This window comes from Taudactylus pleione, unplaced genomic scaffold (assembly GCF_031769625.1).
Source record: "Taudactylus pleione unplaced genomic scaffold, aTauple2 ptg000017l, whole genome shotgun sequence".
NCBI classification, from domain to species: domain Eukaryota; kingdom Metazoa; phylum Chordata; class Amphibia; order Anura; family Myobatrachidae; genus Taudactylus; species Taudactylus pleione.
This window is the reverse complement of record NW_028284419.1, coordinates 2,032,461-2,055,600: the sequence shown is the minus strand read 5'-3', so window position 1 is coordinate 2,055,600 and position 23,140 is coordinate 2,032,461. Positions and strand designations below refer to the sequence as shown.

Below are 23,140 nucleotides of genomic sequence, written 5' to 3'. Positions count from 1 at the left end.
ATCTGCATGTTAGGTATGCTGTTCTTGATTTGGAGCCATGAGAAGAGAAGAGGCATGTACAATTATGAAGAATATGTATTCAACAACCAGGAACTTCAACTCGGAGAGTTGGATCTGTTAAACATGCCAGATGTAAAATTTTGTCAATCAAAAAGTTAGTTTTAGCGTCAGGAGTTAGGGTTTGGTACTAGGGGGAGGGTTAGGGTTAGGCACTGTGGAGGGTTAGGTTTAGGGTACGGGGAGTGGGAGATTAGGTTTAGGCACTGGGGAAGGAGTGTTAGGTTTAGGGTGCGGGAATTGGGAGGTTATGTTTAGGCACTAGGGGGGAGGTTAGGTGTAGGCATCTGGGAGGGAGAGCTACAGTACGTTGCGGGCAGGGGGAGGGTAGGTTTAGGCACTAGGGGGAGTTAGGTTTAGGCATCGGGGAGGGAGGGTTAGGGTAGGGGAAAGAGTTAGTGCTACTATATTTACGTATGAGTGTCGGGATTCTGACTGTCGAGATGCCACTGTCGGTATTCTGACCAGCGGCATCCTGACCACCGGGAATCCATACCCAACCTGAACAAAACATCTAGGTTAAAACACTGCCACTGCACTGAACTTGTTTACCATTGTGCCTAATTGTCATGGGATATCTACAGTGTTTTGTATATGAAAAATAAACAGGTTTTGAAATGGTATTGGGACCACATACCCAGGGCCGGCGCAACCCACTCAGCAAAGCCTGCACTGCAGGGAGGCGCCGGGCTAGAGAGGTGCTCTCCCCGCTGGTTCTGCTGAGCAAATTGTTGCTGCTGACGGCTGTATGGCATCCTGCATGGAAGCGCGACTGAGCCTGAGTGGCTCTTCTTCACACAGTCCCACCCCACCGCCTCTCTGTCTTGCCGTTCCACCTGTCTCACCCCCCCCTTCCCTCCTCCCACTGTGTTGCACCTGACATGTCAAATTGAAAGTCTGGCAGCAGCACTGTCAGGAGACGTGGCTGAGCCAGAGCCCTGAGGGGCTCTTCTCTTAACCACAGTCCTACACCACCACGGCACCGCTCTTGCTGTTCCCCCTGGCTGGATCATCCCAAGGCAATTAAGGGGTCCGACCAAGATAGCATATGATCCCCTATCTAGCCTGCACTGGGTAAGTCCCATATCACAGTGTTCTCCTGCTGAAGATGGAGCTGTGTGTACCGAACAGTAATGTATGCAGCATTGCACGTGAATTTGAAAAGGGTGGAAGCAGCAGTGAGCAGCCCAGCACTATCTAAAATAATTGCCATACTCCTTGCTTGCTGGAAATGCCCATTCTGAGGATGGCAGGGAAACTACTCTTTACAAATCCATTTACCCCTATGGCTTGTAAGTGGCTAAAAGCATTTTTCCCCTGCAAAAAAAACATGAATGGTTACAAGTCCTTATTGGTATATTAGGGTATACTTTCAACGGGATGTTTTTTGCACTTTCAAGATTTGCTTTATATGGAAAAGTTAATTTATATCACAAAAACTAAAACACTGAACCATACCATAGCATAAAATAGAAACTGCTTTATAGTTCCCTCAATAGTGATTTATTTAAGGCATAAATACATCTTAAACAAACAGAATTTGAGAAGGTAAACCTTGAAATTATGTTTTTATTCCGCCAACTGGATCTGCAAACTCACAAAATTTCTGCAATGATTTTAATGAAGTTCGAAAAATTTGAATTTGGGCATGCTTCATGGCATTTAAGCACATATGTACAAGATGAAATTTACTGCACCCTCCAAATATTATAGCTGTTAATGCAGCATGCACTAAAAAAACAAAAAAGTGTCATTACAACTTTCATCCACCTTACAACATAATTTTGAAGATTTCCTTTTTTTATTGAATAGTTTATTAATAGAGCTTTCTCATAATCTTTCTCATAAATAATATGCAATACCTAATGATCAGGGCTGGCGCGATATGGTAAGTCGGTCTTGCACAGCAGAGAGGTGCCGAGCTGGAGAGGCTCCGTAGCTGCCTTCTCCATTTGCTGGGCGCCCGCTGAGTTTTTGTTACCAGCAGGCACCCAGCGGCTCCTTCCCTGAAGCTTAAGCTCACTCCTGACCTCATGACATCTCACCCATAGTGCCGAGCACGTGGAGCTGTCGGACAGCGGCGGGCCGGAAGTAGGGCTTCAGGTAAATACAGTGTTGTGTGTCTGTATTTCATTATGTGTGAGGGGCACTACTACTGTGGGCATTGTTTAGGGGGCACTACTACTTTGGGCATTGTATAAGAGACACTACTACTGTGGGCATTGTGTAAGAGGCACTACTACTGTGGGCATTATGTAAGAGGCACTACTACTATGGGCATTATGTGTAAGGGGCCCTACTAGTGTGGGCATTACAGTACGTGTAAGGGCCGCGAAAACTGTGGGCATTACGTGTAAGGAAATGACTACTGTGGGCATTATGTGTAAGGGGCATGACTACTGTTGCCATTATATGTATTAAGAACAGTACTGTGGGCATTGTGTATAATAGGCACTACTGTGGCCATTATGTGTATAAGTGGCACTACTGTGGGCATTGTGTATAAGAGGCACTACCTACTGGCATTATGTGAATAAGCAGGGCCGCAACTAGGGGGGGGGGCTGGAGTTGCATGTGCACCTGGTGTGCCGCTGCACCCACCGCCAGTGTTCTCCAGCCTGGCACCACAGGGAGACTCCAAGCCGGATGCCCGCTGAGATTTTATTACCAGCGGGTTCCCGGCTCCTTCCCTGCAGCGCCGTGTAGCCAGAGGCTGGAGTTCTCTCCTGGACTGCAGCTTCCGGCTCTCCCCACGGGCACTATGGGAGAGACGTCATGACATCTCTCCCATAGTTCCGAGGAGCAGCCGGGCGGACCGGATGGCGGCGGATGCAGAAACGGGGTTTAAGGTAAGTATTGTTTTTTTTGTGTAAGCGGCACTACAGGGGCATTGCTATGGGGGCATTACCATATGGGCACTACTACAGGGGCATTACTATATGGGTGGGCACTACTACAGGGGCATTACTATGGGGGCATTACCATATGGTCACTACTACAGGGGCATTACTATATGGGCACTACTACAGCGGCATTACTATGGGGGAACTACTACATGGGCATTACCTCAGGGGGCATTACTATAGGTGCACTGCTGAAGGGGGCATTATTATAGTGGCACTGCTGCAGGGGGCATTACTATGGGGGAATTACCAGTAGGGGTGCCAAATTACTGTCTTGCCCTGGGTGACTAAAATCCTAGTTCCAGCCCTGATATAAGGGACGCTGCTGTGGACATTATCTGTATAAAATTACTGTGCATATTATGGATATAGGGGACACTACCATTGTGATCTTGTGTGTATAAGGGGCACTACTACTGTGTTGCATAACCTGAATAAGGGGCACTACTGTATGATGTAACGGGAATAAGGGCACTACTGTATGATGTAATGGGAATAAGGGCACTACTGAATGTCAAACTAAATAAGAGATACTACTATGTGGTGTAATGTGAATCAGGGGCACTATGTGCGTTGTAATGTGAATAAAATTGTGCTACTGTGTGGTGTAATTTGAATTGGGAATACTATTGTGTGGCTATGCCCCTTCCTTGTGAGACCACACCCCTTTTTTGCAGACACGGTCCTTCTATAAAAATGAGTGAGGGCGCAAATGTATAGTTTGCAGGGGGGCGCCGAACACCCTAGCACCGGCCCTGCACATACCTCCGCATTCCTTCCCAGGTGCTTTTATCAGATTACAATAATAAGGATAACTCACATAATGTAACATTACACAGCCGTGACTCGTGGAAAAAACTATGTATGAGAAGCTCCTCCCAAAGCAGTGTGATTTATAAGACATCCTTTCCACGTCTGAGAATAGTTGAAATATCCTGTAAAGGTGTATATAGTCTAGCTGTGTGCTTGTGGATTACAAGGTAAGGATTAAGGACCTCATTCAGAGTCGGTCGAAGCGGCCGCACAGTCGTACACCACCGATGTTCGCTATACTGCGCATGCGTAAAGTTTGCAATGCGCGTGCGCAAACTAGCCGCTACAATCAGAAATTTCTCTCTCCTTGAGCACAGCCAGGTCGGTAGTTTGAGTGACAGATTGAGGCGTTTGTGGGTGGTAACAGTGGAAGGTGCTTGAAAACGGGGGAGTGGAGATCCGGACGCAGGCGTGCCTAATTATGCGAACGGCATTTTATGGGAGTGCATACAGTTTATGGGAGTGCATAATTAACAAAGTAGCGTCATGGCACATGTGACATGGGAGGTTTTTACACTGACATGATCGTAGAGCTTAAGAGAGGGTATGGTCAACCTTAAGCCCTACGACCAGTTCCGATGGTTCTCGATGGTCTCGATTAATCCTTATATGCCCGGAGATGACGTGTAATGCATACAAGAAGGGGGCGTATTTTTTTGTATTCCGGCCGCTTCCTCCCCTTGGTCGGCCAGCTACCGATCCGAACTTAGGGACGCAACTTACGAGGGAATCATTTACATATCCGGCCCCTTTTCCCGTACGACTGTACGGCCGCTTCGACCGACTCTGAATGAGGTCCTAAATGCTGTCAAAGAGCTTTTTGTTTATTTGATAGATTCGTTAAATCATCAATTTACATTTGTTTTGTAACATTTTTAATAATTTAGCAAATTATTGCATAGTTGCCAACTGTCCCTGATTGTCAGGGAGACTCCCTGAAATAGTAGCAATTTCCCTTTTCATATACAAAATACAAATATTCAATATACATTTTTCTATAAATAGGAAGACATACCGTACTGTGTAAATAACATTCATATTATTTGTGCCTATTTGCATGTTTAAATGTAAGTGTTATCTGTCATACAGTCAGTTCATTTTCAAAAAGAAAAATAATATAAAAAAACAGACATTTTTAAAATATACAAAACTAATAATAAATGAAACATATAAATAAATGTGAAATAAATAAATGAAAAATAAATTGAATAAACTATGGGCCTGATTCAGAGCCGGACGCTCTGACCAGAGCCCTCCTACCTCAACTTGGAGCGGCCTCTTGGACGCTCGCATAGCTGTGGGTTACCACCCACAGCTTATGCGAGCGTCCATGATGATGGTCGCGATGGTCAAGACCATAGCGACTATCGGGCTTGCGACGAGACCCTGTGGTAGGGTCTCGTTGCCGCAAGCCCTGGAGTGATTTTGGCTCTAGCAAAGCCAAAATCACTCTCACTGACAGCACTAGTGATGTCAGTGGGGCCGGACCCAGACGGTAGGTGTTCCCATGGGAACGCCTCCGTCTGGCAGCCACGCCCCCGGCACGCCCACCAAAGGGGGCGTGCTCTCACTCACCATCGACATCACACCCCCTTTGCTGCGAGACCCCGTCTTTATTTGGGTCTCGCGCATGCGCACGACGGAGCTCATTCCGTCGTGCGCATGCGCACTAGGGCACCATCGACCCGGGTCAGAATCAGGCCCCGTGTCCCCAAAAGCTACAGTACTAGAATTTTGTCAGGAGGTAGAAGAATAACCTCTGCTGCTTCCACCCTAGAAATTGCTGCCAATATTTAGCAAAATAACAATAATAAACAGTAAAGAAGGAAGTGTAAAATTTTGTCTAGTCTTCCAAATATAAACATATTTTAATAATGGGATTTTGGTACCTACTGGTAAATCCTTTTCTCTGATTCCACAGGGGACACTGGAGGTGCTTACGCTGGGGTATAGAGGCGTGGATAGCTGGAGCTGGCACTTTAAAATTTAGAAGTGTGAAGCTCCTCCCCCTCTATGCCCCACCAGCCCTCAGTTTAGAAAATGAAGACCGAGAGGAGGTGGAGAACAAGCGGAGTGAAAGGAGAGAAGAACACACAATAACTAAATCATACAACATACAGAACAAAACCGAACAGGCAGGCATAGAGCGCAGAGGTGGGCGTCCTGTGTCCCCTGTGGAATCAGAGAAAAGGATTTACCGGTAGGTACCAAAATCCCATTTTCTCTTTCATCCACTAGGGGACACTGGAGGTGCTTACGCTGGGGACATCCCAAAGTTTTCCCCACGGGCGGGAGTGCTCTGCGGCGCCTGCAGAACAAGGCGGCCAAAATGGGATGCCGAAGTAGCAAACCTATCAAATTTGTAAAACCTGACAAACGTGTGAACTGAAGACCAAGTAGCCACATGGCACAATTGTGACGTGGAGGCTCCTCTACCGGCCGCCCATGACGCACCCACGGAATGTGTGGAATGAGCCGAAATGGACGAAGGAGGCCGACGGTCAGCACTATCATAAGCCTGATGAATAGTCAGCCGGATCCAACGTGCCAAAGTCTGCTTAGACGCCGGCCAACCCCTCCGAACAGCATCATAGAGGACAAAAAGCTACTCAGACTTACAGAGGGACGCTGTCCTGGCAACATAGATGCAGAGAGCCCTAACCACATCCAAGGTAGAAGATCCACCAGAGTCCTCCAGCAACGACGGTACCACAATAGGCTGATTGATATGGAAATCCGACACAACCTTGGGAAGGAAGGTGGCTACCGTCCGAAGTTCCGCCCTATCAGCATGAAACACAAGGTAAGGTGGCTTACAGGACAGAGCACCCAATTCCGAAACTCTTCGAGCCAAAGCGAGAGCCAGGAGGAGGACAGTCTTCCAAGACAAGTACTTAAGATCGACCTCCTCCAATGGTTCAAACATGGGCAACTGAAGAAACAGAAGCACTAAGTTTAGGTCCCAGGGAGCTATCGGAGGTACAAAAGGAGGCTGCATGCGCAAGACCCCTTGAAGAAACATCTGCACCTCAGGAATGAGGGCCAATTTTCTTTGAACGAAAATGGAGAGGGCAAAAACCTGCACCTTTAGAGTTCCCAGCCGAAGGCCAGAATCCAGACCCGTCTGAAGGAAAAGCAGAAACCGGGACAACCGAAAAATTCTAGACGGAAGACCCCGACTGGAACACCATGAGATATAAGCACGCCAGATGCGATGATAATGCGCAGCCGAAACAGGCTTCCTGGCGCGTAGCATGGTGGGAATAACCGCGTCTGGGATGCCCCTGTGTCTTAGAATATCGGTTTCAAGAGCCACCCCCTTTAAACGCAGTTGCGCTAAGTTGGGGTGTACGAATGGACCCTGCTGTAGAAGATCCGGGCATAGAGGAAGGGGCCACGGATCGTCTGACAATAGGGACCGTAGGTCCGAGACCCAACTTCTCCGAGGCCAGTTCGGAGCTACGAGAATTACAGAGGCTGATTCTTGTTTTATCCTTTTTAGAAGACGAGTAAGAAGCGGAATTGGAGGAAAAAGGTAAATGAAGTCGTAGATCCACGGACTTGTCAGGGTGTCTACCGCTTCTGCCTGCGGATCCCGAGTTCTTGAGACGTATACTGGGAGCTGACGATTCAATCGCGACGCCATGAGGTCCACCTCAGGACATCCCCATCAACGTATCAGCGCGTTGAACACCTCTGGATGAAGCTTCCATTCCCCGGGATGCATATCCTGTAGACTCTGCTTCCCAGTTGTCCACACCCGGGATGAATACTGCCGACAGGATTACTGACTGTTTTTCGGCCCACCGAAGGATCTGAGTTACTTCCCGCATATCCATGCGACTCCGAGTCCCTCCTTGGCGGTTGATGTAAGCGACGGCCGTCGCGTTGTCGGACTGAACTCTTACCGGATGAGCCTTTAGAAAGTCTGTTGCCTCTATCAGAGCATTGTAAATCGCTCTGAGTTCCAACACATTTATGGGCCACTTCTGTTCTAGAGGGGACTATCGACCCTGAAAGTGATAATCGAGGACTACTGTCCCCATCCTCGAAGGCTGGCATCCATTGTTACGATGATCCAGTCCCACACTCCGAATCTTCTGCCCGCTAACAGATTGTTGGATTGTGTCCACCAAAGAAGGGCCACTCTGGTAAATGGGCTCAGACGGATCTGTCGATGAAGAAGCAGATGAGAACCTGACCCCTGTGCTAGCTGGTCCAGCTGGAGTGGAACCAGCCGAACTGTACTGCCTCGAAAGCTGCTACCATCTTCCCCAAGAGACGCAGACAAAGAAGCAGGGACACCTTCCTTGTTCTGAGGACCAGCTGAACTAACAACCGGATATCCCGGGCCTTGTCTATTGGAAGAAAAACCCGTTGTGAGGCCGTATCCAAGATCATGCCCAGAAACAGAAGTTTCTGGGACGGATTGAGATTTGAATTCTTGAAGTTGATTATCCACCCGTGTTGGATTAGGGTCTGATATGTCAGTAAGGCCTGACTTGATAGAAGAGATACCGATGGAGCCTTGTGTAACAGGTCATCCAAATAAGGGATTATGTTCACTCCTGATGACCGAAGGAGAGCGATCATGACTGACATGAGTTTGGTGAAGACGCGGGGAGCCGAGGATAACCCGAACGGCAATGCCCGAAACTGATAATGACACTTCAATATGGCGAAATGCAGAATAGCCTGGTGAGGTTCCCAAATGGGGACATGGAGATAGGCATCCTTGATATCCAGGGATAATAGGAACTCCCCTGGTTCCAAGCTCGCTATGACTGACTGCAGAGACTCCATTCTGAAGCGATAAATCTTCAGATACAGGTTCAAAGACTTGAGATTTAAGATGGGCCTGACCGAGCCATCTGGTTTTGGTACTACAAACAGGTTCGAGTAAAACCCAAAACCTCTCTGATGCTCTGGAACCGGAACTAATACAGATGATACTACTAGAGACTGGATAGCCTCCTGTAAAACCTTGGCCTTGCTTGCAGGTATTGGCAGACTTGTGGTGAAGAACCGAGGTGGAGGGGAGACTTTGAAGTCTATTCGGTACCCCAGGGAAATTAGTCTGGGGATCCACGGTTCTGTAGAGGTCTGGTTCCAAACCTGTTGAAAGTTTTGCAGGCGGGCTCCCACTGCAGGAGGTCCCAGGTGGGACGGAAGACCGCCATGCCACCTGCTTTTCCGCTGGTTTAGGCTCTGGTCTACGTGCAACAGGGTGTGGACGACCTCTACCTCTGCCACCTCTATGTTGCGTGGGAGCACCTCTGGCTCTACCAAGAAAGGAATGTGGTGCACGAAAGGAATGAAACGAAGGTCCATTGTAAGATCTTCTGGGAGCTGGAGCAACCGATGGGAGGAAGGAAGACTTACCCCCCGTGGCCTGGGATATCCATTTGTCCAGTTCCGGTCCAAACAGCATATCGCCAGTGAAAGGTAAGCCCTCCATCGCACGCTTGGATTCTGCATCCGCTTGCCAAGCGCGCAACCAGAGGGCTCTGCGGCCCGAAATAGCAGAAGCAGATATGCGAGAACTAATCTGACTGATATCTTTCGAAGCTTCTCCCAGGTAAACTGCAGACTCACGGATGTGTTCTGCTAGTAGACTCTGCTCTGGAGGTACCAGAGTCCAAACCGGTAATCAACTGGTCAGCCCAGCCGACCACTGCCTTGTTAACCCAAGTGGTAACAAGGGTGGGTCTAAGTTGAGCACCCGCTGCAGTATAAATTGATTTTAGCATTGTCTCCAACTTACGATCCGAAGGATCTTTTAGTACTGTAGCTCCCGGTACTGGGAGTGCTGTTTTCTTAGAGGGACGGGAGACTGACGCATCTACTGGAGGGGGTGTTTCCCACTTTTCCATCATGGATGATGGAAAAGGATAGCTAGACGGAAACCGGCGCGGAATTTGGAACCGTTTGAGCTGCTGTTGAAGTTGCTGTGAGAACGGAAAAACCGCAGAGCTCTTTGGTTGTTAATAAAATAATTCACACTCCTGGGATGCAGGTATTACATCCTCAGGTAGATTCAGAACTTTTCTGACCGCCAAAATTAGAGATTCCACCCCGGAAGAAGTGTACTCTAATTCTTGAGGGGAAGCGTCCTGTAACGCTTCCTCCAATTCCCCTTCTTCTGTTTCCTCCGTAGCAAGGAATTCTTCGTCCGACTCTTCTGATTGGAGAACAGTCGCCAGAGTACGCTTTTGTGTCGGTCTTTGGTAGGAGGTGGAGGGTGCAGGCACCACTGTACCCATAACTTGTACCAGGGTGTCTAGAGACTTGTTTAGCCCCGCCACCCAGGGAGGTTGAGACTTACGTGCCTCAGCTAACTCAGACGTTAAATCCGTCATTACTCCTACCATGTCAGTGGCCCATGGGGGAGCATGTGTGGCAGTAATAGCCATAGGTGCATCTATTGCTATACAAGCATCACATAACGTGGACCCAGCAGCATGCGGCTTGGATAGTTTGTTGTTACACTGAACAGACAAACATCTTTTGAGCCGCTTTTGTTCTGTTTGACATGGATACACAACAGTCACCCACACAGAGGGACAGAAGTGAAATTAGAAATAAAACAGAAGGCTGGTTTGGGACACAGAGGAAGAGGCACTCCCCACTCTTTCCCACAGATTAGATTCCCTGACAAACACCCCAGTGTTACTCACAACCTCTTGTCAGGGATGTAGTCCGGAGAATCAGCCTTCTGTATATATTGCATACGACCTGTAGTGGAGAGATGCAGTCTTTAAAACAGGTTAAACACGGCAGCCACGCTGTGCACACAGCCACTGCCGCGTTATCTAGACAGGGAGCCCGCTCTATTGAGACAGGGAGCCCGCGCTGTTAGGCTCCGACCCCTTTCTTTATGCCCTAAGGGACGGAAAATGGCTGCCCCCGCCTGCAGGATCATCGCCCCCCTGTGCAAGCCCCGCTGAGTAGGAGCCGCTAGCCGCGCTCTTCAGCGGGAAGAGGGGAGAAGTATATATATAATGAGCAGCGCTTATCGCGCTCTCTGAAGCCAGCGCTGGCTGCAGGACAGGAGACGGGGGATGTGCATGTGATTCATACTCACTGCGCTCCCTCTCCGGACGGCTCCTACTGAACAGCACTGACAGGAAGGCTGTGTGCGGCATTAAGGAGCTGTCAGATGCTTTTGGTGAAGCACTGCACACTCCTTCCTGTAACCCAGGAGGTTAACAGGGTGCCAGTAATCGGACCCCACCTTTAGAGAGGTGGCGAAGGGTACTTAAGAAAAAATATGTAAAAGATGTCTTAAAATAAGAAAAAATAAATAAAAATAAAATACATATGAAATAAAAGAAAGAAATTATGTGACTTGCTGGAGCACAGCAGGTTGTGACCAGCTCCAAGGGCATATTTTCTAAACTGAGGGCTGGTGGGGCATAGAGGGGGAGGAGCTTCACACTTCTAAATTTTAAAGTGCCAGCTCCAGCTATCCACGGCTCTATACCCCAGCGTAAGCACCTCCAGTGTCCCCTAGTGGATGAAAGAGAAAATTATATTAGAAAGTTGCATATTTACAGGATGGCACATATTACATCATATACATACAATATACATAAAATACAAGTCATTTAGCTTATTTAAAAAGCAGGAAGAATTATGAGTTCTGAATAAATCACCATATATAGAATTGAGATCACCCCCTTTTCTTCCTCCTGTCACTTACTTTGTGAATGAATCTGTGCAAGCGTAATCGCAATTCAATGGCTAACAATTGCACAGTCTGTGTAAATATTGGCATTGCAGGCGGATCTGAATCAGACCCTATGTAAGGTGTGCCTAAACACTATAAAGAGAAAAGAGAGACCAATATTCTGTGTTGTGGAACAGTATAGGATTTATTAAAAGAATGTACAAGAAAATTCAAATATACATATAAGAGAAGTGTGAGTGCCACCTTTATGAGGTGTGAGTGATGATGATTTCTGGCAGAGCATAAAAACATAGAATTTGATGACAGATGAGAACCTCTTCTCTCATCTAGTATACCCTTTTTTTAACCTATTGGTGGCCTCAATCGTGAGATCTTTGTAAAGATATTCTTATGCCTATCCCAAGCATGTTTAAATTGCTCTACTGTCTTATGTAGGGTACACAAGATCAGATTTTCTGGAAGATATGAACGAAACTTTTGTAAAAATCGTTACCTCATTCATATAGTTTGGCATGCATCGACCAACGATGCGCATGCCCGAATGTCAGATAACGATTTCTGACATCTACTGTGTTTGCAGTCAGATTTGTACAATTTCATTCATTTAAATACTGTCAGAAATCTTTCACCGTTCATCGTTCATGAAATCTTTGGTAAAATCATCCAAATTGTCCAAAACGTTCAAATCATTCATCGCAGATCTAGCAAGTCTCTGACCGTGTGTATGTACCATTAGCCTCTACCAGGGTAGTGCGGCCGGTGCCATCGCACAGGGCTCCACAGGTCAGGGGGTACTGTTTGGGCCTGTCAAATTTCTGTTTATTATCATTCTTGCTTGTAGCTTCCTCTTATTTCATCCCCAGCATCTCCTGGCCTTTCCTATCTTTTCCCTGGCCCTTCCCCATGAAGCCAAGGCCCATTTTTGGGTGCATTATGTCCCTTTGAAAAATGAGTAGGGCGCCAATGCTCTTTGATGCACAGGGCACCAAAAAGTCTAGTTACGGCTCTGGCCTCTACCACCTCTAATGGGAGGCTACCAGCTATGGCTATCAGCTATTAGCAAGAAGAGGGTAGTGATGGTACCTGATTATTTAATAATGAGTGTTTCATGGGTCTCTAAAAAAGAAGAGTGTTGAGAGATCTAAGCTTGGATACAGTTTTGGGCATCAAGTTCAACTTCCTAGTGAGGATAAGTGCTGGTCAGCCAGAATGAGTCAATTGAGTATGATTGATCACATCTTGATTCAAGTGTGCCTGACTTCTGGGAGAAAGGTAACTGAGAGGCAAAGGGTGCTGACAGCCCAGAAATTGAACAAAAAACAAATGTGAACAAGTAAAATATAGCACAACTGATTACTGCACATAAGTGTAAAGAGACAGGTGACACTTCATACCTTGTGATTTAAAAGGAGTGGATAATAATTTTCTCTGAGCGCTGTGGCATCCATTCTCAAATACTTTCAAAAGGTGATTGTTTTCCTATTGATAATACAATAGTGCAATACAATCAGTTTGTAAGAGATAGTCCATACATCGAAGCAATTAATCCTAATGGAAAATATGTTGTATTTCCCATCTCTAAAGAAAAACAAGAACAGGATTTACAGCCACCAAAAGGGATTGATTTATATATTACTGTCTGGGTTACCCCGGTGTTGCCTGGATTGAAGAATGGACCTTGAAGTACATCTGCAGCCTTCATTTTTTACATTGCAGACCAACATTGGAGATCAAGGCACATAAAAATGTGCTTGGAGAATATTAGTAACTGTCAGTGCAGGTGCAGTGTGACAGTTGATCCTCCAACTCACTTCTCTTTCAATGGAGCATTGCCTGCCCCCCACTGGTGCATGTTTAATTGTGCCTACAGATCAGTGCAATTTTAGACAATGGAAGACATCCTGAACAAACTTGCAGAAATCAATGCTGAGCAGAAATCTCTGCCATGGCATATGAAAATTTGCTTGGTGGAAATTAATAACTGTCAGTGCAGGTTAGGGATGTGCAGGCTCGGTTTTACTCGGATTTACTTGGTTCTTATTGACACTTTACCGCAAGTTCGGATTTATTATATTGGCTATCCAAAACACATGATAGGCGATAGCCACTAAAATGACATTTTGAGATCCGAGTAAATCCGAGTAAATCTGAGCCTGCACATCCCTAGTGCAGGTGCAGTGTGACAGTTGATCATTCAACTATCTGCTCTTTCATTGGAGCTTTGCCTGCCCACCATTGGTATATATCAGCCTGTGACTTCAGATCAGAGCAGATTTAGGCACTGAAAGACATTCTGAGTGAACTAGCAGAAACCATTGCTGAGCAGAAATCTCTGCAGACCAACAATGGAGATCATGGTATATGAAAATGTGTTTGGAGGAAATGAGTAACTGTCAGTGGAGGTGCAGTGTGACAGTTGACCTCTGACTCACTGTTCCTCCATTGCAGCTCTGCCTGGCCTCACTGGTACATATCAGACTGTACATTCAGATCAGTACAGTTTTAGGTACTGGAAGACATCCTGAGTGAGCTTGCTAAAACCTAAATTTAAAATCAGAGACTCTGCGACCTACTTGGCGGGCACCATGTATATCTCCATCACCCTGACGAACTTCAAACATAGCCAAAATCCTAATCCTGGTCCAACTACACCATCCTGCCAAATTTTGTGGAGATAGGTAGAAAACTCTGGCCATTCCCAAAAGGACAGACAGACAGACAGACAGACACACACTTTCTCACTTATTGAAGATTGGACCCTGAAGTACACCTACAGCCTTCATTTTTTTTACACTGTCCTCACCTATAAGCTGGATAACTATGCAAATTAGGAGTAAATGACAATGCAGGCAGGCATATTGTCATACCATTTGGAATGAGGTATATCGTTGCAGACTGACGTACAGAACAGAAATCAGTATAGCTTCCAAAATCACTTGAGTTTCAGAAATCAATACAGAACAGAGGGGGTGATTCAGTTGCGGATGGTTATGCTATCGCAGCTGCTACATTGTTAGCAGCTGTGATAGTTGTAATTTGGTAATGCAGCAAGAGGCGTTATGCCTCCTGAATGCATTACTGATCCGAACTGCATCCAAGCACGCAGTATCAAATCATCTGCAATCCCTTACCTCGGCTGAGCGACAATGGGGTCAAGCAAGCCGGCTGCCGCAGATGAGTAAAAGAGGCCAGGAAATATCCGTCAGTTGACGGAGATTCTGGCCTATCCACTCCCACCCAACAGCGGCAACACACCTCCGTTTTGGGAAACAGAGGACGTTATCACCCGCTCCCTGGCCAGAAATAACAGAAGTCTGTCAAGCACTGGCAGTCTGCTGCCCGACTGTGTGCAGGAATCAGACCCATACTGCACATGCGCAATATGGTTCAGGCACATGCATAGATTCCCAATAATCAGGAATCTGCATGATCCCTGTCACTGCGTCCACAGCTAAATCACCCCCTGAAATCACTCTGCAGACCAATATTGAAGACCATGTCTAGCAGGGCTGCTATCAGTAGCAGGATGCCAAGATTCTGTGACAGTATGTGTCCATAATGAAGTTCAAAACAAGGCAAAAACCTAATTTTGGTCAACCTACACCACCATGCCAAATTTGGTGGAGCTAGGTACAAAACTCTGGCCATCCATAAAGGAGAGACCCACGCACGCACGCACGCACGCATGCACGCACGCACTCACGCACATACACATGCACTTTCTCGCTTATATAGATTACTTGATATGGATGAAATTAATGCCTTTAATATATTCTTTCTTTTTTTTGTTCATTTTGAGATCTCAAATAAAGAATACATTGTGGAAAGACAACATTGTAAAATAGCTGTGTAACTATTATAACTTCATGGAGATATGGCAATGACAATGACAATGTTAGTGTACTGAGACATCACAATATTTGGGAGCAACCCTCTATAATCAGTAATAATGTGTCTTAGTCATTTTTAAAGAAATGCAAGACTGCAGTAATATACATATAAACTTTGAGGGGTGTAAATCATAGTACACTCAAAAGATAAAGAAAATATTCCGCTATATACAGTTTAAACATAATATGCAAAAAAATGGATATGTAAGAGGGGGAAGGGGACGTATACAGCTACTGTACAAGGGAGGAGAAAACATGAAGGGAAGAGGGAGGGGGAGGGTGGTAGGATTGGTAAATAAGTTTTCAAAAGCATTTTGTCTGAGTACAATCTAATGCTTTGTCTGTGACATAGGAGGCATCTGAGAATAGAATTATAATATAAATGATCATGGATTCAATAGTATTTGTCTATGAAGATACCATTCTATCGTTTCAAAGATCTTAAAGATTTGAGATTGGGTGGTTTGGCCTAGACTTTCGATATATGTGCCCCATTTCCTGTAGAAAGTCAGTACTCCTTTTTCAATATGTGGTTGAGCAGATTTTCTATCATAATATAGAAATATTAGCAATTTTGCTTTGACTTCTGCTAGAGAAGGAGAAGATTTGGAGATCCAGTGTGTCAATATATATTTTTTTATATCGTGACGATCATGGTAACAATTGGGATAGTAGAGGCTTGTGGAGATTCTAGGTTCCAGTTGGAGAAATTTGTGCATAAACATGCTAGAAGGTCTGGTATTAAATGTGAGGATAATAGGTAATTAATAAAGGCTACAACTTTATTCCAGAAACGTTTAATTTCCGGCATTCTCAGAAACAATGAAAAAAGAATGCAGACACACAGTGACATTTTGGACACTCTCCAGTCATGTGCGAGGAAAAATGAGCACGTTGTGAAGGCGAGATATATGCCCTCTGTACTGTATGAAGATGTACTTCTTGTAGATAGGGAGAATTAAGGATCTTCATTGTAGAATGGTAGTGACTAAATAATTGATCTGGGAAGGTTAGGGTCGGAATATCTTTCTGCCACTGAGCGACTATTCTATTCCCACCTATCTTGGAGAAGGTTTCCACTAGTGGTAGGTAAATATATTTAATTCCGTAAGTGACCTTATCACATAGAGTTATAACTGACTGTATGAGATCAGATTTAGAGGATAATGTGTATGTATTAGGACATAGTGAAAAGAGATAATGTCTCATCTGTAAGAACATGTAGAAGTGTGATTTAAGAAGATAGTATCTCTCTCTAATATTTGAGAATTGGTATAATTGCCCCCCAAAATCGAAGACTTTAGATGAGTCTGTCAAACCTTTCTCTCTCCAGGATAGAAAATTAGCGTTTGCCAGAGATGGGGGGAATGCTGGGTTTCCCCAAAATGGGACATGGGAGGAGGACAATGGGGATCTCTTAAATCTTTTATTCAGTGAGAGCCACGCATAGTATATATTGTGGAATAATAGATTCCGAAGAATGTCTGATGGAACCTCTAAGCGTTTGGAATGAAGTAAGGCACTTGGGGAATATGGGAAAAAAGAGCCTTATCCAGTTTAGTGTCTGTAAATGTGTTTTTGTCTAAAATCCAGTATATTACATATCTAAATAATACAGAAAGTGAGTAAGAGGCAAAATCTGGTATCCCAGTGCCTCCCGCCATTCTTGGTGTTATAAGTTTAGTCATGGCGATCCTTGGTTTTTTAGCCCGCTAAATGAAAGTAGTCATTGCCTTACGCAATTTAGTGATATCTTTTATGGTCAGGAATATTGGTAACATCCGCATTAAGTAGAACATTTTCGGGAATATAATGCTTTTGAGGACTGCAACTCTGCCTAACATGGAGAGTGGGGGTAGGTTCCAACTAAGTAACAATACTATAATTTTTTATATCATAGGGGAGAAATTCTCCTCATATAGTCTGGATGGATCCGCGGTGACTTGTACCCATAGGTAGGTAATTTTGGAGGGGGCAATTTTGAATGAAGATAATGACGCATGTGTAATAGGTGTGGAATCGTGTTTATTGAGATGGAGTATCTCCGACTTGTTGATGTTGATGCGATATCCGGCTGTAATACCAAAAGAATCGATTAAATGTAAAATCTCTGGTATTGAGGAGGTTGGGTTTGAGACAAAAAGAAGCATGTCGTCAGCAAAAAGGGATACTTTCAGCTCAATGCCCCCAACTGTAATACCTTGAAAAAGAGGTGAGGCTCGTAACGCTATCACCAGGGGTTCTAAAGCAATGGCAAATAAGAGAGAGGAGAGGGGGCAGCCCTGCCTTGTTCCTTTTTGTATAGAAATGGGGGAAGAGGTAATTCTGTTACAAGAGATTTGGGTTTGGGGTTGAATGCATAAAGTTTTCAGAATTTCAATAAAGGGTTCTGGGAATCCAAACCAGGCAAGGGTCTTGAATAAATGATCCCATTCTATTAGATCAAATGCCTTTTCAGTGTCTAGGGATAAAATCGCGCTTGTTTGAGGACAATGGTTAGAGAGGAAGTATGTATAGCTGATATAACTCTTCTTATGTTGACTTCTGAATATCCGCCCTGTATGAATCCTGTTGGTCTGTGTGGATTATATGTGGTAGAATGACTTTTATGCGATCTGCCAGGATTTTGGTTAGCAATTTGTAATCCAAGTTTAATAGGGAAATGGGGCGATAGGAACCAGGGAGTGAAATATCTCTTCCAGGTTTGGGAAGGACTTTCAGAATTGCAGAGTTAAAATGAGGGGGTAGTTTTACAGATTTAAGCAGAGAATTAAGCACCAGTACTAGGGAGTCTCCTATTCTAGGGAGTAGTATTTTGTAAAAGTCTCCACTGTATCCATCTGGACCGGGGGCTTTGTCACTCTTAAGGTGGTGAATGGTATGTTGAATTTCCTCTAAAGTTATTGGGGTTAGGAGTGATTTAGCCATCTCGGGTTTAATTTGGGAGCAAGGCAGGGTGTCCCAAAAGTCTGGGGTAATCGAGGTAGATGAGGTGGCCGCGGAAGTCATGGAAGTAGTAGCTATAGGAGAGGAGTAGAGAGTGGCATAGAAAGATTGGAGTGTTTCAACTAATTCTTCATTAGATGATGTAAGGGTACCCTGGGAAGTTTGAAGTGGGTTTACTACCATATGAAAGCCATTGAGAAAGTTAATAAGGAGTTTTCCAGTTTTATTACTGAATTTGTAGAAGCGATGATTTATAGAAAAAAGATATCTATTCCCCAATCCTTCCATATGTTCGTCAAAGTGTGTCTTTGCCAAGACATAAGTTTGTTTAGTGTGAGGGGTCGGGTTAGTTTTAAATTGTTGAAAAGCCATTGTAAGTGACGATTGTAAATCTACAGTAGATAATGTTTTGCATATTTTTTGTTTGTGGCTGCCACATAAGAGATTATCACGCCTCTGATAACACTTTTAGCTGTCAGCCAAAACAAAAGAGGATCTGAGTCTAGTTGTGAGATATTGTCAGTTTTATATTCCTCCCATGCTGTCTCTAGTCTATTCCTAAATTTAGTGGATTTGGAGAGGTAGGATGGAAACCTCCAAAGTTTTGAAGCACCAGAAAGCTCAGGGATACGTAGGGTGGTTAAAACTAATGCATGATCAGACACTGCAATTGATTCTATGTGGGAATTGGCAATATTAGGAAATATGGTTTGTGATGCAAAAATATAATCTATCCTGGAGAGAGTATGATGTGCAGCAGACAGGCATGAGTATTCCCTCTCAATTGGATGGGGGGCTCTCCAAACATCTATTAGCTGAAGTAGTGGCGTAAATTTATCCCAGACGCCCGGAGGCAAGTTATAATTTGGTGCCCCCCGTCACAGCCGATGACACTGTATTGTAACAATTTGCATGCAGACAGGCTATAGATAGACAAAAGGCAGCAGCTGATGGTCTGACATGGAGCTCTCCACTAATGTATGGTAGCTTCTCAGGTGCCGGGAAGAGGTGTCATGTATTGGGTGGCTGTGATGGTACACTCCGGGTACATAGTTACAGCCTTAAGTGGGATGAATATATTGTGGACAATCAAGGAGGTGCCCCTTCAGAGCTGGAGCCCAGTGGCAGGTGCCTCCACTGTCTCCCATAGTTCTGCCCCTGAGCTGAAGGGATAGAAGGGATTCCCATAGAAGGGATTCCCATCTTGGGCAAAGAAGGCGGGTGGCGCGTTTGTTGAGCTTTGTCCAAAATCTCTGAAGATATAAGGTTGCAATCTCCGCATAGAATTAGGGGAGTTTAAAGGAGTGGCGTTAAAAGAGCCAGTAGTTTTTGGAAAAATATTTTAGAATACTTATTTGGGGCGCAGACATTAGCGAGCAGATATGGGCATCCCCTGATTTTGAGTGATAATGTCACAAACCTACCTTTTGGGTCAGTGTGTGTCTGCAAGACCTCTACTGGGATGTGAGATTTGATTAGAATGGCTACACCTCGTGCTTTGGAGTTGTAAGAGCTGGATCCCAATACCCGCCAATTGAGCATATTAAGTTTCCTAATCTCCTCAGGAACCAGATGTGTCTCTTGTAGAAACACTAGGTCTACATTTTGTTTATTAAGATAGAAGAGTATCTTCCTCCTTTTTGCTGGCGTATTTAAACCTCCTACATTTAAAGAACCTATTCTCAGATCAGCCATACAATATCAGAAGATACGTGTACATCACAGACAAGCCATAGCATAAAGTGCGCATATTAAACATGTAGGAGAGGGTGGGGAGGAAAGCTGGGGAGGGAGCATCCAGGGAGGGTAAGTGACAAGACGGGGGGAACAAAAACATGAACAATACCTTCTTCAAATATGGTAACATAATTTATTATAGTGACACGGTATCAATACCGTACTTCCGGGATGCTAATCTGTAAGTGTGCAAGCAATAAATCACAAACTAGGTGTAACAACCAGTAGTCGTGAGAATGAGCACTGGCAGGATCGCCAGGACTTCAGACAATGTTTGAACTAGTATCATTAATCTGAGCCCAATTGTAATAGGGATCTTTTAACTGTGACATTTAAGGCTGTCTTAATATTGGGTGGGGTAAACAATAAAGAGTTGCTAGGTATGAATAACAAGCAGTTTAAATAACATAATAGTCATCAAGTAACACCTATCACTGAACCGTGCCCATCCGTAAAAGATCATTCTACAAATGAGACAGTGAGTGACGTCTTAACAGTAGGTGTGATGAGGTGGAGGACAGAGATCCATTAGGTGTTAACACCAAACAATTCAAAGTGATATAATAGTCTTTATGTAACTCCTCTGAGGTATCGGGTAAGGCTAAGAATAATTTGAATATGCATACAAAAAAAATAAAAATAAAAGAGAAATGTGTAAGTGGCAATGTGAAGATAATCAATGAACCATGAGATCCATCGTTCACCAGTGGAGGATCTGTAAGGTGAGATTATTATTATGTGGCTCAGCCATTGGGGGGATCACCGATGTCAGCATGTGCAGCCTGGGTTAGTTCTTCCAAATATGCTGTCGCATCAGCTGGGGAAGAGAAATCCGTGTGAGAAGATCCGTCATAAATGTGGAGACGAGCCGGATGCATTAGGCTAAATTTACGGCCTTCTGCAATCAATTTCGAGCATGTGGACGAAAAAGCTTTCCTGGCCTTAGTTGATTCCACTGAATAAACTTGGAACACATAAAGTCAGATTTTTAATGCGACGCGAAGCTGTCCAGAACGTGACTTTGTGTAGGTAATTCAGGCATTTGAAGAGTGTGACTCTGGGATGTGGTTTATTCGGGGAGGGGGGTGGTCCAACCCTGTGTACTCTTTCGATGACTAAGTCACTGCATTCTTGTTCAATCCCCAATAGTGAAGGTAGGGTATTACTTACAAAATGTACTAAGGAACCTCCCTTTACTGATTCCGGTAATCCTACCAATCGTATATTGTTCCTGCGAGAACTATTTTCCATGTCATCTAATTTGTTGTGAATCTGATAGTTTTCTGTAGTGAGCTTCTTAACAGCTTGTTTGAGATTTTCTACCTCATGTACAGTTGCTCCTATTTGATTCTCTATGTGGGAAACTCTCTGGGAGAGCTGTTGCATTTACTGTGCTATATCCTGCACAGCCTGTGATAAAAGTGGGGCCATGGTGGACTGTATTGCCTCCACTATATCCCCATATGTAACCGGGGAGTCCGGCAATCGGCATACATGTGTCCCTGCAGTGATGTCCACCTCTGCTACAGGCTTGTTAGAGCTGGGAGAAGCTGAGTCAGGACCCGCATCCGGCGCCATATTGCCTGGTGTTTGGCGTTTTTCCTGGCGTGTCTGCTGCTGCAGGGTCAGCGGGGCGGAGGTGATAAAGCGGTCCATGGTATGCCAGCGGTGTCAGGGAGTGGAGAGAGGGGTATTCGGGGGTGATTGGGGGCAAATGAATGCCTTTAAAAGGTATGTCCCAGCGATCGAGGACGGAGCTCAGGCCTGCGGCTACTCACTCCATGAGACCGGAACCGGAAGTCTAATATAATCCTTAATCCTTTCTTTTTCCCATCAACCCAGGAAAGAAGGTTTACAGCTTGCAATAAAAAATAACAACAATCTAGTGTGAAAATTCCAGTATTCTTTAAAAAACCTACATAATAAGCAAGAAAGTGTGTCTGTCTATCTGTGTCCTTTATGTATGGCCAGAGTTTTGAACCTAGCTCCACCAAATCTGGCATGGTGGTGTAGTTTGGCCAGGATTAGGTTTTTATCTAGGTTTGAAATTCGGCAGGGCCACACACTGTCACACAATCCCTAAAACTGGGGACATTCTTAAATGACACAGGTGTCGGGGCTGACTCAAGTGGAAATTGTTAGTCTTCCAAAAAACAGTATAAAAGCTACAAAAGTATCCTTAAACCTCATAGTCGGAGCAAAAGTGCAGATTTTTAGAAGTTGAGATGTTGCCCAAAGTAACCAATCATTTTCTAGCTATTATCTTCTAGATAGAAGGTGCTAGATAAATGTTAAGTAGAATCTAATTGTTTGTTATGGGCAACATCTACACTTCTAAAAACCCGCACTTTAGTAAATACAGTAAACCCCTGTGACTCATGCAAGTTCATATTAAATCCAGAGCTAGTACTTTTTAAAGTGACCATATATATTAGTCAGCCCTCTGTGTTTGCATGCAAGGGCATAACTAGAACTTTGTGGGCCACATAGCAATATCTTAAAAGGGTCCCCACAGAGATAAAAAAAACCTCATACATTTGACCCCACACAGAGCCCATTCATATTATGCCAGAAGTACCGCTTATACATGTGATGCTCTGGGAATTTCTTTAGTGATGCTCCACTAGAACCAGGTTCAGGTGTGATTGCTATGCTTCCTTGTGGTGGAACTCCCCGTCATTGAGGTAGGACACACCGTGACAGAGAGGCAAGCTTAAGGTTCCCCTTTTGCAGACACAGTGACCACTCAGGAAGGAAGGTACAAAGCTATTTTATTATAGCAAATAATAGATACAACAATCAGTATTGAATGTATATAAAAGAATGAATAGAATTTTTACAGGTTTACAACAGCAACGTATATACTTAACACCTCCCTGTCCTCTTAATGGGGCTGTTATATCTATATAATAAATAAATTTGGGGGACCCCTATTTGAATACATATATGGGGGTACTACATACTTTCCCCCTAAAATTATATGTGTCCTCACGTATTTATCTTCACAATTTCAAACAAGGTAAAGTAGCAATTTGTGTGTTACGCAATATTACACGTAGGAAGACCATTTGTTTTGCAAAGTAACTACTCTTTTCACATGACAA

General features: G+C 44.6%; 1 protein-coding gene across 3 annotated transcripts in view; it reads left to right on the top strand.

The window, feature by feature from the left end:
• LOC148540748 (ferric reductase 1-like) overlaps window positions 1-23,140 on the top strand; it is a 52,408-nt gene that overhangs the window by 5,771 nt on the left and 23,497 nt on the right. Inside the window, exon 2 of one of the 3 annotated variants that reach the window (XM_088481573.1) lies at window positions 2,109-2,160. The exons of 1 other annotated variant lie outside the window; for it this stretch is intronic. The gene's annotated coding sequence lies outside the window, so the exon portion shown is untranslated. Of the gene's footprint in view, window positions 1-2,108; window positions 2,161-3,930; window positions 3,941-23,140 lie in introns of those variants that run through there. One more of the 3 variants, XM_088481580.1, reaches the window with a different exon arrangement.